This window comes from Aphis gossypii, chromosome 2, assembly GCF_020184175.1.
Source record: "Aphis gossypii isolate Hap1 chromosome 2, ASM2018417v2, whole genome shotgun sequence".
Lineage (NCBI taxonomy): Eukaryota > Metazoa > Arthropoda > Insecta > Hemiptera > Aphididae > Aphis > Aphis gossypii.
The window spans coordinates 17021854-17038213 of NC_065531.1; the positions used below are offsets into that span (position 1 = coordinate 17021854).

At 24.2% G+C, this 16360-nt stretch overlaps 1 protein-coding gene and 1 pseudogene across 2 annotated transcripts in view; both read left to right on the forward strand.

The window, feature by feature from the left end:
* Positions 1-16360, forward strand: part of LOC114127434 (uncharacterized) — a 291174-nt pseudogene that overhangs the window by 86819 nt on the left and 187995 nt on the right.
* The window catches only part of LOC114127405 (neuroligin-1-like), a 378466-nt gene continuing 364167 nt past the window's right edge, over positions 2062-16360 (forward strand). For both annotated transcript variants that reach the window (XM_050201685.1, XM_050201684.1), the window contains exon 1: positions 2062-2573. The gene's annotated coding sequence lies outside the window, so the exon portion shown is untranslated. The remainder of the gene's footprint in view (positions 2574-16360) is intronic.

Consider the following 16360-nt stretch of genomic DNA (forward strand, 5'->3'; position numbering starts at 1 on the left):
AATACTTTTCAAACCGTAGTTGTAGTAACAGTACGCCATAACCGAGATTCGTGTCCCTGCATCTTTGCGTGCGATTGACAATATACATAATTAATTGTTATAATTTTTAAGTAAGCCGTTAATTGTTTTCACGTTATTGTTTTGTTCTTAAATACCAATTAAGTTCAGTTTATAGAAGAACGATTGCGAACACGTTATAAATGGTGCGTGCGATTATTATTATTATAGAATGTATAATATAATATGTAAATTGGAAATTTACATATATTATTTCTTCATTCTATTTTACTTGTTCGAAGATCGACGATGGAGACATAACGCTGAGAAGTAGTTTTGAATACTTATCTACTTAACGAATATCATAAAAATAAAAATTCAAAATTCCTAAAAGCATTGGAATATTCTAAAATTGTAAAACTAAACCTAACACTAAATTAAATAAGTTTAATGTATAGATATATTTTTAAACTTTGATATTTTGTATATGGACAATTATTAAGTGTTCACAAGCGTTTGAAAATCGCAAAGGTATGAAAAATATTGATAATTAAATATATTTTATTATTAGTATTTACCTATATTAATATTTATTTAACTTTTAGAGTATAAAAAAATATACTAATATATTTTTTACGCAAAATTTATCAAGTGATTAAATTTTATTTAATAATAGCAGTAGGTATTGATTAAGTGCATTTAAGTTTGACAATGACAAATGAAAATTATAAGTGATATTATAAACTTAGAGAAATTTTAAAATATTATCATAATTTAATTAATAGTCAATTACTTTATGGAGTATATAAAGAATAAAAACTTTTAACCAAATTATCGGAAATTTCAATTAAGATGAAGTGGTATGAAATTAGTAAAAGTCTACTAAGATCCTTAGATTTTAAAACTTATTATGAGTAAGTGCATATTATATTGTTCAATTTTTCGTTTAAAATAATGATGTAATTTAATCAATATTAGAATTTCTTTCATAATATAAAATCTATAAAAATAGTAAGTAAATCGACAATTTTGAGATAATAATAATCATAATAATAGTAATAATTAAAAAATAATTACATTATATTATGCATGTATGAAAAAGTGTATACAGATGAAATAATGTACGTTAAAAAAAGTTTTTTTAATAATTGGTCGTGTATTTTGATTATAGCACGGCGTGTTCCACTAAATCTATATAGTACCCATATAGTATAATTTATACTAAGTAGGTACCTACATAATAATAATAACAATACATATGAAATACATAATATAATATTATAATATGAATTGTGATAAAACTTATAAATGCATTTATCGTTTATTAAAAAAAAAGTTTTAACGTTATTTATTCGGACCATAACATAATAATGTGATGTGCCTATATAATATACAACAACCTATTACACAAGACGTATACGCCGAGTGCATACACCCACATTTTATTGTTAAGTACGTGGCGCGGACGGCTTTTAAAAGAAAAGAAAAAAACGAATTAACCATAAAATAAAAAAAAAACGAAAATTATTTTTACATAAAAAGGAGCGCGGCTACAGCGTATAACTTTTAGCGGTCGAGAACAGGTACGACCGACGTACTCACTATACGCAGCACAGGGTTGGCCCACGGCGTAATAACGTACTATATAGTCTCAGAAGGCTCGAAAAAATAAGACGATAATATAATATTATAATGTGTACAATATAATATATAATATTACTCAACAGAATATCGTAATAATAATAATACACTTTTTTTTTTTTAACGTACTTTACGAGTACAGGTGTTGACATTGGTGCGCGGATATTTTTTTTTCCATTAATTTTTTGTCCTTTCGCGCCCCGCACACACACACACGCACAACTGTACGCCTATAATTTAAATATTATATATATATATATATTTATATTTATATTTATATACGCGTATATATATATATTTAATATTTGCGTACGTGTGTGTGTGTGTCACGTATAATAGTTTTTGGGGTAGCCGCCTGGCACCACTGTCGGAATTTCCCGTGCGGGGTTGAAGGCGTCACGTCGGGCCGCCGCTGCCGCCACCGCCGCCGATATAGTTTCGTGGACCGATTTCAGTCTTGTGTGCGGTCGCGTGTCGTTCGTTTCGCGTTCCGATCGTCTACCGCCCGACGCGAATTTTGAGGTCCGTCGAACCTTTGGAATTTCCACGAACGTTATAGTGAACAATTTATTGACACTAATAATACTTAGAACGTTTCGCGTGTTCCGTTTCGGTCGTCGGTAAATTTGTTTTCATCGTCTCCGCGGAGGACTCGTTTTTTCAGTGACATTTCTGACAGTCGATTCGTGCATAGGTGTACCTACTGCAACTGTGGTCAGATCGGTCGGGATTTCCAAGTTTTTATTGTTTTGTTTTGACATCGTGTCAGACGTTTACGGATAATCGACAATTATTATTATCGGTTCCAACAGAATTGCAAATATACTCATTACTCAATATATAATATATATTGACGAGAAATATTGAGGGTGTATTTTTCAAGCGTTATCGAAATAATTCGTCGTCGTGGACTTAGGATAAAGTATTCGTCAACCGTAAGTTATTTTTAATCCAAAAACGATTTATAACGATTTAATAATACCTGAATGCTTTAATATAAACTATAAGTTCGTTCTAATTATTATTAATTTATTGAAATGAGCTTTTACATACAACTGTGTACAAGTTTAGATCTTTTAAATCTACCATTTATCTAAGTCTTAAGTTAATCTAACCTTGAATGGGTGGTTAAAAATTCTCGTATTTGCATAGTACTATTAGTTATTAATTATTAATTATATAACGTTAAACGTAATATTATGTTAGTAACATATAACAGCGATTTTTGGTGTTGCAAAAATACTTTTAAAGGTTATTTGATTACAAATCAGTCAAAATTTGATTTAGCTCCAATAAATACCGCAAGTAAGTTAAAAATGATAAAAGTTTGTATCAGAGAATTACTGTATAATATTATATTTCCTATAGGTACATACTACATACCCATATTATTCTGAAATATAAAACAATTATACAAACGTAAATTATTATAATGATATCAAACTATACATTTTAGCAAATACCTAGTTATCATCTTTAAAATCGTTAAAAAAAAAAACCATAATATTATGTCTTATATTTGTTGGAATTGATGATTTAAATAATTTTTTTTTATATTGTATTGAAAGATATATTAAACTAAATAGATCTGTACTATATGGATTTAGTGAAAATTCTATAAATGCAATATAGAAAGATATATGAAAAAAGATTTCATTATTTTATGTTTTATGATTTTATGAAAATCAGTCGCTTAGCAATAATTTAGTAATAAAAATAATACCTAACGATTTATAGTATAAATAAAATAGAACAGAGTATAAAACTTTTTCATTTTCTGACTTGTAGGTACACTCCTAGGCTCTAATAAAGGCATAGGTGCAATTAAATATTTTAACGGTCCTGTTTATATAATTTGGTAACGAGTTTTAGAATATGTTCATTCCATAATAATTGTATAAATAAATAAAGGTTTTATTTTATATTGATCTTAAAAACTTAGGTTTGATTGTTTTTTTAAAATATTTACGCTATTACCAACTTATGAATAATAACGATAGGCTTGTATATATAATTTATGATAAATAGTTTTTTTTTTGGTTGTAACAAAATAACGAAAATTGTTTCAAATTTATAATTTATAGGGATCAAAAAAATAATATAAAGTTAGTATATTTAGTTGTATTAAGTTACACTCCTTTATTTGTGTCAGATGTTGTAGGTTAGACTAGGTTTTTATCTTAAAATGTTGTTTAAATAATAAGAGTTGTACAATATTAATAGCTTCTAGGTATATTTAAGTCTTCATTGAAATTGAATTCCAGGATTTTATTCTATAAAATTACAGTTTAATTACAGCAGTGACTGTCTAAAATTGAAATCCTACACTACGTTGATGGCATTTGTTATAGTGTTGTGGTTACAGAATCTAAAACTTCTAACTTTTGCTTAACTTTACCTATGTAAACTATAGAGGTAGGTTATACTTATACTTTAATTTGTAACCCTCAAATAATGAAATGGTAGTTGTTTTAAAAAAAAATTCCAAACCGTTAGATAATTAATAAAGTTAAAAGTATATAATAATTAATGTGGCACTCTTGAGTGATTAGGGTTTGTATTCATGTAAAAAAAATCATATTATATTATTATTTTATGTGTTCAAGCAAATCATTTTATTAATATTTTTTAAGTAAGGTATTAAAGCAATAATTGACAGGCATAAATATATGCCATTGCCATATAAAAATACATAATATTATAATATTATACATTTATTATTTATAAACTTATACATTTCAATTGACTTTTTATATCGTTATATGTCTTATTTATTCGGTTAATTTTTATGAAACATTTAGGATTTATTTTGATGCTTCGAAGATTTTTACTTCTTCCATTTTTTTTTTTATATATACAATTATATTTTTATAAAAGTGATCTTATTTATACCATGAAATTAAAATTGCTTCTCGTATTTTAAATAAGATCAAGTTACCTATATCTTTTTATTTAATATTGAACAATTTGAAAATGTTGGCTCATCGAATGGTATTACCTAACAAAAAAAAATTATTTCAATAAAGTTTGTTATAATGATTTTTTTGACAATTAATTATTATTTAACGATACTTAAACTAAGATTATACTTATTTACATGTTTATATTTTGTTTATAATTGGGATTTTTTCATAAATAAATGTAATCAACTAATTTGCATTGCATTTTCTATCATTTTTATCTGTGAAGTCATATTTTTAGTTATAATATGCAATTTAACTACCAATGTAATAATTGATGATAACAATTTTATAAATAAAAAAGACATTTACTTATGGCAGTTAATATTTTAAATTTTTAGTGGGTCGATGAATGTATTGATGTTATTATGATGGGATAGGACTTTTTTGTTGTCGATAAGTTTTCGATAAAATTCTTTGATTTTTAAAAATGGGAGTACATTTGGATATTTAATTGGATACAGTTTGAACTAAAGACGTCAAATTTGAAAATTCTCAATTGTTACTTATTTTTATAAACTGGATAAATAAACAAACAACCAACGAAAAACGAGAATCTTTACGCAAATCTAATTTTTAACTAATAATAGATACTTACAATTTTCACCAAATGTGTATAATATCTTTTTTTTCGATAAAATTATTAAAATATTTCAATTATTGTTTAGCTATTTATAGGTACCAACAAGAAATTTGATTTTTTTTTATAAATATCAATTAAAAATTATTTTTGGTAAAAAACTTGAAAATTTAACACAAGGTCCTATAAAAGTAATTTTTGTATCTATATAAAAATATTAAAAATATAGGTATATTTGCACAATTTTTTTTATATGTATTTAAAGTTAGAATTTTGACGAAATTATTTATTTAAACGTTAAAAACAATTCTGTTAATTATTTCGTTATAATTTAAAATTATTATTCCTGAAATTTAAAATGTTATGTATTTTTATTTATTATGAATTTTACTAAACGCAATAACATTTCTGATTTATTTAAAAATATTACTAATATGTTATTACATTTTTTGTTATGTAAGTTTGATATTATTTGGAATTGATACATGTTATTATAATAATTAAATACTAATAATATATTAAATTAAATGCAATATTTTCGGAAAAAATTATATCAGCCTACTATTATAATAAAAGTAAAATAATCTTATCTAAATAACTAGGTACTTACCTTAAGTACTTAAATAGCTAGGTATTTAAAAAATAACATATCACTCAGTGACAGACATAATAGGTATACCGTTTCCACTCAGAATCGCTTTTCAGTTTTCGCATATTATAATGATATATTATTGAATTCAAATTCAGCTTACCTATAATAGTGACACTTGACACCTAATGTACAGTAGAGTAGCACCTATTTACCTGCCTTTTTTTATATTTTTCTTGTAAATAATAAGAAAACTACTTTAATCTCATCTGTAAAGAAAGAATAAAAATAGTGGTTAATTAATAAAGTTCATAAATATGTCGGACGAGCAAGTTTTGTGATAATTTATTTTCAATGAAGTTTTATTAGAAAATATAGCATAATATAACTTTTTTTATATTATAAAAATTATTTAAATGCTTACCTTATTAAGAATGTATGTAATTAAGTATTTTTTATTTTAAATATTATTCATCACAACATAAATATTTTACGCTAACAAATAAATATAGGTTATGACAATTGTATTATTACAAATTGTTATGCTTGTGTAGGTATTAGATATCTTAAATTCATAAAATGTATTTAATTCGTTTAACTTTGATGCAATTACGCAGTTACAGATACCTACGTATTATATTTTGATCTTGGTTTTACGTTTTAAATAAATAAAAATGTTGACTAAGTTTATAACACATTTAAATAGATAAATTAAAAAATGTATTCTTAATAATTACACATGAAATTGGGTATGGAATTTGTAATTTAATGTTAATTGTTATAGAGTTTTTAAAATTATATTTATAACGTATAGCTGCATATAAGAATTAAGATTTTTTTACGTTTTTTGTGTAAAAAAATATACTTTAAATTATTTTAATTAAAACAAAATCAATATCAGTAGGTCTATGATGCATTGAAAACCTATAATAAGTATTATAATATCATACAATATATTATATATTTGAAACATTCTAAAATATTTGTCCATGCAAATTTGTTTTTACTTTACAATAACTTTAAACCTGTGTTCCGGGGGTGTTCATTTACCATTAAAAGGTGACCTTTGAATTCATTCAATATCCATTTCTTGCTAATGGCCCTCATCCAAGTCGAGTGGCTTTCATTGTACGCAACGAAACGTTTAATCTTGAAGTAATGACAGGTTTCTATCTGAAACTGTGCATTATACATATAGGGTTTCTCCTTCACTTTTACATTGGAATTTTTTAATGCTTAGCTACACTCCACTATTGTAAATGCACGTAACCTTTATAAGTAATTATGCACGGAACAGCCATTACATTTTTTTCAAAAACACTCCAACATTAAAATTGTGATAGTAAAATGATATTAAAAATCTATAAGCATGAGTTTAGACCTAGAGATCAGAAAGAAATATATATAAGTTGTAATAAATGCTACGTGTTTCGTATACTAAAATTAATAAAAAAAAATATAATTGTTATGCATTTTAAAATCGCAGTCGACGTTAAAACTGAGATGGTATATTGATCGGGTTTTAATGAACACTTTGATACAAATGCTTCGATTAGACAAAATCCTTGAAACTTTATCACGAGTTTAAGGTATAATTAGGTTTGGGAGTATTTGTTTTAATAATAATGTACAACTTGAGAGTTTGATGAGAGTCTTGGCGTTAAATATTTGAATGGTGTAAGGGTGGTTCAGTGACTATATATGTGATGTTATCGTTATAATCTTAGTGAGTTTTAAGTGGCAATTACTCCTTTCCGGTTGTGTGACAACATCTACAAACAATCTTGATGATATGAACACATATAATGGCCATTTGCAGTCAAATGATTAAGTAGGTTGCGGTAATGCATGAACAGTAAAAAAAAATAAATAAAAAATATCAGAAATATTTTATAAATAAAAAGGAGAATTAGATGAAGTTAAATTTTTTCGTGTATTTTGACATGGTGATTTGCTAGAAATAAATTTAAAAATATCTTGATTTCTAAATAACTAGAATTAATTATGATATAGTTCATAGAATATTTCTATTAATAAATTGGATTATACAATATTTACATGTTATATGGTATACACCGTATCGATTTAAAGATTAGATATAGGTGCATAACTGGTGAGAGGTCGAAAGTTATATTAACTTCTTTACTATATATTTCGTTTTCAATATAAGCTATAGACGTTTTTATTTTTATGTTGCGTTTGAAATGTAACATTCAAAGTAGCCCTTATACATACCAATATCTCATAAAATAAATATTCTCCTTTTTTATATTTATAATATAGAATATTTTGAAGTTGATTACCTTAATCATAAGGAATTTTAATTAATTTTAAGCTAATATAATTTTAGTTGATTATTTATTTTAATTTCTTAGAATACCTATTAACTATGATATCAATTATTTATAATATATATTTATACATTTTTTTATATTTATTTAATTATTTTTATGCAAACATATTTGATTATCAATGAAATTGTATCTTGTTGAACTTAAATTGTATGTTGTATGTTATATTTCTTATCCAAACAATACTTGTGGTATTTTTGTACATGTTCTGGGAATAAATTATGTAAATTAACCATAAGAGGAGAAATAAACTACATATATTATGTATTATTGGTTGTGTTTGTTTTTATTTTATTAGTTATCTTAAAGATAATTTTAAAATGAATTTAACTTTGAAATATTTTTTAAATTAATAAAGTTTTTTTTTAGAAGGAATCTTACCTATTTGATAACTGTCTGGTTATTTCATCACATAATAACTAACATTTTTCAGTAGGCAGTGTGAATGATAAAATATTAGAATTTTTAATTATTTATATTTTATATTAGTTGACAAATAAAAATTTATATTTCTGATTGAAAATTACATTTACCTATAACCAAGTTATAATACGTTTAGTTTTATGAACATAATATATTTACGTTCTATTTTAAGTTATCTCAATATTTTATTACTTAATTGCATCCCTCTTTATTTTTTTTTACAGTAAATAAGATGAAAGTTAAAAATATAATAAATGTGATATCGTACTTTTTGAGATCTATACAACTTGTGCTTATTCACTAGCTTGTTAAATTTAATATTTTATAGGCTTAGTTATTGATTTGTTATTTTTAATAACTGTAAGACTATCATATTAAAATAGATAAGTATTTAAATATTTTTATTATGTTTTAAGTATACAATTCTTAAACTGGTTAGTATACTTGACAAATTGTTACATTACATTTATTTCATTCTTGTTTCAAATGTTTTAACTTTCTATCATATATAATGAATGGCAAAATGTGTGTGTATTTTAATATTTCTGTAAATGTACTTGACTATATATATTCCTGAATTATTTATAATTTTATATTTATAAAATATTTAAAATTTTTGTTTTTTTTTTCGATGTGGTAAATTATTACTTTTATGCGTTTGTGGATGACGGAAATTATCCATGTGTTTTGATTACTTAGTACGCACGTGCCACCAATTGTATCGGTCGTTAAAATGTTCCAGGATTAACTTTGCCAAAAACGTTTAGGGTGTCCTATAATATAACTCTGTGATCGATGGTAGCCGGAGAGGGGAGCTTTGGCTCGAACAATATAATATACTAGGTGGTCAATGAGTTTCGTGGAAATACAACTCTGAATGAGAGAAATATAATAATTTCTATTAATTACAAAAATATAGCTAATAGCCGACCATAACAAAGGTTTGAATCCGGTTTGTCTGTTCCTGTACTTCGTGGATAATTTTGCAATAATGGCAGGGATTTCTATATAATATATATTATTTTTATGTATGTGTTCATACACTTGTGCATAGACTATAATCTCGGTAGATTTTGACAAGCAAAGGCGTTTAACTATCTTTAGTTATAAACTAATACAGGCAAAGAAACCTACGCCCAATGTGCAAGACCAACATATCCACCGTATTCTATTTTTATTAGTTTCCTAAAAGCCAACGCACTACTGTAGACTATTTACGCGTAATAATAATAATTACATAAATGCAGGATAAACGAGAAATGTACAGATCTATACTTTTGACATTCTTAGCTGCATATCTGATGTAATTTGTGCTTTATCTTGTTTCGAGATGTTTTCATTATAAAATATAATATGTTGTTATATAATTTGTTAATATTTTAATTTATTGAACATTGAAAATTTATCAATGAAATATAATATAGCGGAAATATTAACTAAAAGCAAAATAATATAATACAGTAATTTTACGATTCTAAATGCATTATAAAATGAATTTTCTTAAGGATTGTTAAACATAATATTTTAATGTTTTTAAAATGTATACAATTATATAGATTGTTACTCAGTTGAACTATTACTATACTTCTTTGAACTTTTGTAAAACATACTTAGGTCATTATCATAATGTTTTTTGAAATGTTCAATTATATAAATCGCTTGAATATTGATACATATTTAGTTATTTCCATTACATTCTTTTTTCAATTTTAATATTTTTTCTTTAAATTCCCGGCTACGCGAGCGATATAAATAGGTGGCTGTTTTAATTTATAAATGATTAATGTACTCGTAATTTGAAATTTATTGCTGTATTGTAAATTTATTTTATACATTGTGTTTTGTGTATAATATTTCTAAAATTAACTGCTAACACAAATTATTAAAACAAATGTAACCGCCATTAAACTGGAGATTATTTCATGAATCCCTTTGTTAAAAATTAAAAAAATCTATAACTGTATCAGGTAAAAATTTTAAAACGTGTAAAATAATTATTCATGATTATTCATAATTTACTTCCAATGTTTTTTTAAGGTTTATGTTCAAATTATATATACTTTGTAGTTTGTATGGACACTTGTGTTAAAGGATTACTATTGATCAATACATATAACGTATTAGAACAGCATAAATATTATAATTTCATTATCATAGACCCAATCCTTTAGAGCAGGAATTCTCAATCTTTTTTGATTCCCGGCACCCTTATTTATTTTTTAAAAATTCGGAGTCACCCTATACTCTATGGGTACTGAATAATAGTACAATAGTAATATAACATATTATGGTGTATTTAAATTTGTATAATGCAATTTTGGTTTTATTTATTATGTATAAATAAAAGTAATAGGTATATAATATAGGTGAGATATTTTATAAAACAAATTATTACATTGAATATTAACTATATTATATATTTATATTTAATTATTTGATTATCAAAATTAATAAAAATTATGTTATTACTAATTTATGGAACTAATGTGATACTTGGGCTTGTTTTTTTTTTTACATAAATATTTTATCATGGTCAAATAGTTGAAATAGTTTTTTTTTTTTAAAATATATTTCAAATTATTTTGCGGCATCCTAAATTTAAGTTTGTGGCACCTTGGTTTGGAACCTCTGCTTTAGAGACTGATAGTACAAAACACGAGAAAATAAAGGAAGGGGACATTTATAACTATTTTAATCTGGTGGGTTTTGTAGTATCTTAAAAAGAGATTATTGTTATTTTACTTTACTTACAATCTCACGACCTGTGGTCTTCAGTTTTAACTGAAATTCTGTTGGCTATAATGTTAACCACTCTTCTTTTTCTTTTAATACCAACACGACAATTAAAACATGGACAATTTAGTACGATATTTAATTAGATTAGTATTTTAGTTAACGGGATTTACCAATTCCTCGTTAAATAGCAAGTTTAATTAAAGAATAATTTCCAAGTGTTTTAATTAGAGTTAAGTAAATGAGTTTCTTTATTATAAATTTAAATGTCATAAACAACATATTCTATTTTATAGAAATTGTTTGTTAAGTGTTTTTAATGACATTTATTATGATGAAACTATTATTAATTGTCTAAGATTAATTATTGCTTTATTATAAATTAACAGACTACCTATTAACGTAGTAACGTAGTATTAAAATAAAAATTATATGCCTTAAATTAACAAGATTTTTTTTTAAATTTTTAATAATATTTTAAGTGAGATACCTTTTTGGTGATTATCACTGATTGTCTGAAACTAAATTTAGCTGAAACCTTTAAAATGATTTATATACCTAGTTTTATAAAAAAACCAATGAATTACATTTTTCTATTTACTAATTTAAAAAAATTGATATTCTTTTAAAATTTTAATTTTAGAAATAATTTTGTTATGAATCGTGTATTTCATAGTAGCTATTGACTTGATCATAACAAATTCATAATTATAGTTTTTTTTTTTTAAACGATAATATATCACATCTATGAGATTGCATATTATACACATGTGAAATTTAAAATACATAGGATACCCAGTGCCTTAAATAACTGATACTCTAAAATATAATACCCGGCGTAGGTTAATACTCTAATATATTCGCACTAGTTATTTTTATAACAATTCGTTCGAATAAACAATCTTGTGCTTTGGAAATCTGATAAAAAACATTATATACATAATATATACAGAGGGTTCCTTTTGTTTGAAAAATATCTTAAATGGTTAGTGAGTAAGGACACTATAGTTAGACTATCTGGATAAAACTAAATTGGAAATTTTACCACGGAACTAACCTAAATTGTGGTTCATAAGCGATAATGTTTGTCTTTCACACTTTTTTCCTTTTTTTTTATACAGTATATAACTATATAAGACGATAGTAAATGTATGCGTATTGATACCCGTATTGTTTGGATAATGTGATTGGAATAAATTCAATATATTACCAGTTGTCTTATTATTATAGTTGATGCCATTTTGTTTCTAGAAAAATCAATCTCGTCTAATTTTTTCATAGTACAAGTGATGTGAATAATAATATTATCTATAATAATCTATCTTTATTTAATATTATGTTACTATATTACTCTTTAGTTTCGAAAAAATTACAAATAATGGTTTTTATAGAGAAATATTGGTTTAAAGAATATTTATAGAATATTTAAGAATAATTTATGTTTTCTAACTTATATATAAAATATACGTCATATTTATTAGATTTCGTCTATCATAAATATATTATTGTCAAAAAAAAAAAAAAAAACAAACTGAAATTAACTTAATTTTTACTGGTTTTTTTTTTCAGGATAATTATTTTTGATACAATTATTAAGTTATGCGTACTAGTTATTTAGTACTTACTGAATATATTTAAATTTTATTCACAGATTTCTCAATGTTTAAAGTTTAAAACGACTAGGAAATACCTACATATTGTGAAAATACGTAAAGAGAAATAAATATTTCTATGATTAAATTTTCTTGTTATTTTACGATATTAAATTAAAAAAAAAAAAAAAAAATTTTGCTTGTTTTTAATATATATATTTAGATAAACTAAATATCTTATTATTTTTATTATTCAAATAAGTGATTTAAATACAATTGGTATTACCTATAACAAAATAATACTGGGATAAAACTATTAATTACAAAATACATTATGTACCTATTTGTTAACTTTCTCAAGTTTGGAAATTGGAACAATATTTAGTTAAATTAATAAGATTTAAATAGTATTTTTTTTAAACATCACATTTATTTTTATGTATAGTGTTATTCAACAAGAATACTATTTAGGTATGCAGTAATTCAAATTCCAATTTTTAGAATTTTTAAATATACTTAACGCCCATTTCTTGAGATTTTCCTTACTACATAATAAATGTCATATGGAGGTAAAAACTTTTCTTTTTTTATTAAAACCTATATTTTTTACCGTAAGCTATTTAGCGGATAATTATTCAGAAATTGTTTATGCGTTAATATTAATTTTGAACTATTAGTTTTTGCATTTTTCAATTTTCTGTACCAAAGATAATAGGACCACGATAATGAATTTGGGAGTTACCTGAGTGATTTGAAAATGTTAGTAATTATTGTAAATCTATGAATATTAATAATTTATAAAAATGGTTCAAGTGTAATAAAAAACTAAATATTATATTATGTAATTTTTATATTTTTGTAAAATAATTTTTAAAGAAACTATTCCAAGCATTAGAATTTGAATACATTTTTCATTTTATTTTAAAGGAAAAAAATATGGAGTATGTTTGGTAGATCTTTCTACACAAAATGGTTTAAATGTATAATATTACGTCGTTATTGGTCATTGTTGTTTGTGAAGCCAACGTACTATGTTAATAAAAATATTACATTAATACATTTCAAATTTTCTTTCTAATGTTTACATTTGATTTACACGTATCTTTGAAAATCATGACTATAACATACCAAACATACCAAACACTTCGATCGAAGTCTGTACACACTTGCTGGCATCATTTTAAATTCCACACCATCTGTCTACGTTCGTTATGTGTGCTAATATGATTTTGATTACGTCTTGGAAAAACATTCAATAGTTTACTTCATTTTAAAAACTCCTACGTGGTAATTGTGTTTCTATGATTTTTCTGTGTTCATAAAAGGAAAAAATGGAATAATGCATGAGCATCAACAATAAATAAAAAATAAATATTTTAGACATTCGAATTTGTATTTATAAAATGTTTTTTTTTTAAATTTAAGTTTCATAAAAAAAAAAAAAATAATAGTGATTTATCAAGTGAACATTTATTGTTATTTTTTTAATTATCAAATAACTTAAAAAAATAATTTTTGATAAAAAAAGGGTTTTCGCGAGTGCGTCCGGAAATGATCCATTATTAATCTCCCAAGTGTGTTAGGAATAAGGTATCACCTGAGTGTGTTTCAAAAAAAAGTCATATTTTTGACATAACCTATGTGTTCCAGTTAATTTAGTTACCAAAGGTGCACCACCATGAGGTGAACTGGTTTAAATTCCTAACAAATGTTGTGATTTTTATTTTTATGAAAATACTTTTTATTTAAGATAGCACCCTTGAGTTTGAGTAGGTGTATAATAATTTTTTTAAATAATAATTTTTTTTTTTTATTTAAAAACAATTCTACCTATAAAGTATTATAGTTGTACATTTTAACTAACATGTTTGATCATCAAACCTGTAACTTAAAAGTTTTACTAAATTACTAATTACTAACTAATACTTAAGTTACTAACCCCTTCTCCCCCTCAACAAAAAAATTAATATTTTAAATAAATTAAATAATTTATATAAAAGTGATTGTGAATAATATATTACATTAGTACTATGTACATTGTACATAATGCATATTATTAAATTATTATTAAAATGACTAATGCATTTTAAATAGAGTTATTATAACTTAGAATTAATGTTATTTATTTTTTGAATACAATTTAAAGTTTCTAAAATTATATCAATATTAGAATTACTAAATTTACAAAAATAATCTTATACACATATGTTGAATTTAAATATTTTATTTTATTTATTATAGCTGGTATCTACTTATTATTATGTATTAATTATCTGATTTATGAACTCCTACATTTTATTTTTTATTTTACTATACATAAATGTATATACATATACATATAATGTATTTTTTATAGACTGTCAGATATTATTTTTAATATTTGCAATTTTTTATTATTATATTAAAATTCATCTAAATTTAAGGATCATTATCATTAACCAAGTATTTACTTAATTGCAAAATGTTCTTTGTTTATTTCAAACAAATACTGAATATAAGTGTTAGAAACAATTATTGTTTGAAACATTTTCATCGTGAGTCTTAATCTTAAATTTTAGTTATCTAAATTAACCAAGCCGCGAGGACGGTGAAAATGATGATATAAGATTGATGCACATTATCATATTGTTCACATATGTGGAAATTCTTAAATTCTGTTAGCTACGTATTTCATAACAAAAAAAAAACATCTGAGATTATTAAACATTTAGATATATTGATGATTTCATGCGTTAAAAATACAAATTGAGTACAAACCGATTTTGATTATATGCAATGGATACTGTGAATCGAGTTTTTTTTTAGGTTATAGTTAGCATAGATTTTTTTGGTGTTCTAACTCTTAAGCTTGGCCATTGTGAACGATGACATGTGTATCAAATGATTCACTTAAATAGTTTTATTTGTAGAGAGTTTCTGATGTTTCTGAGTGTGTATGGCATACATCTAATGACATGAAAAACTGTTGGTACCTATGTAAAGGGAATTTGAATGTTTGTTGGCTGTTGCTACTATATTATACATACTGAGGTGCGTTTTAATATCAATAGCATCCGATTGGATAGTTTTAATAGTTGACATTAATTATTCACGGTTTACGCGTGTATTAACGTTACGAATATTCACTCTGTTCTCTTCGTTTGCTTCATTAGACACTTCATACTGCCCTTAACTATATCATATAAACGACCACATAAGTAACGCTCCAATAGATTATTCATACATATATATAATACAAACATATACAAGCGGTTCAATTACCAATCGTATTTCTGATTGATTAATAGCACAATTAGCGTCAGTCACGTATCTATTATATTGTACTATTGTACATGTATATAATTATGGTACAATGGTTTCGATAATGATTTGTTTAAATGAGATTATATCGTCTTCTACGTGTTTAAGGGCAACACATTCTTAGTTTGTAAACAAATAACGTTGCAATAATTTATAACTTTCTTCATATTTTAGTGAATTTAAATTTTCTGCAC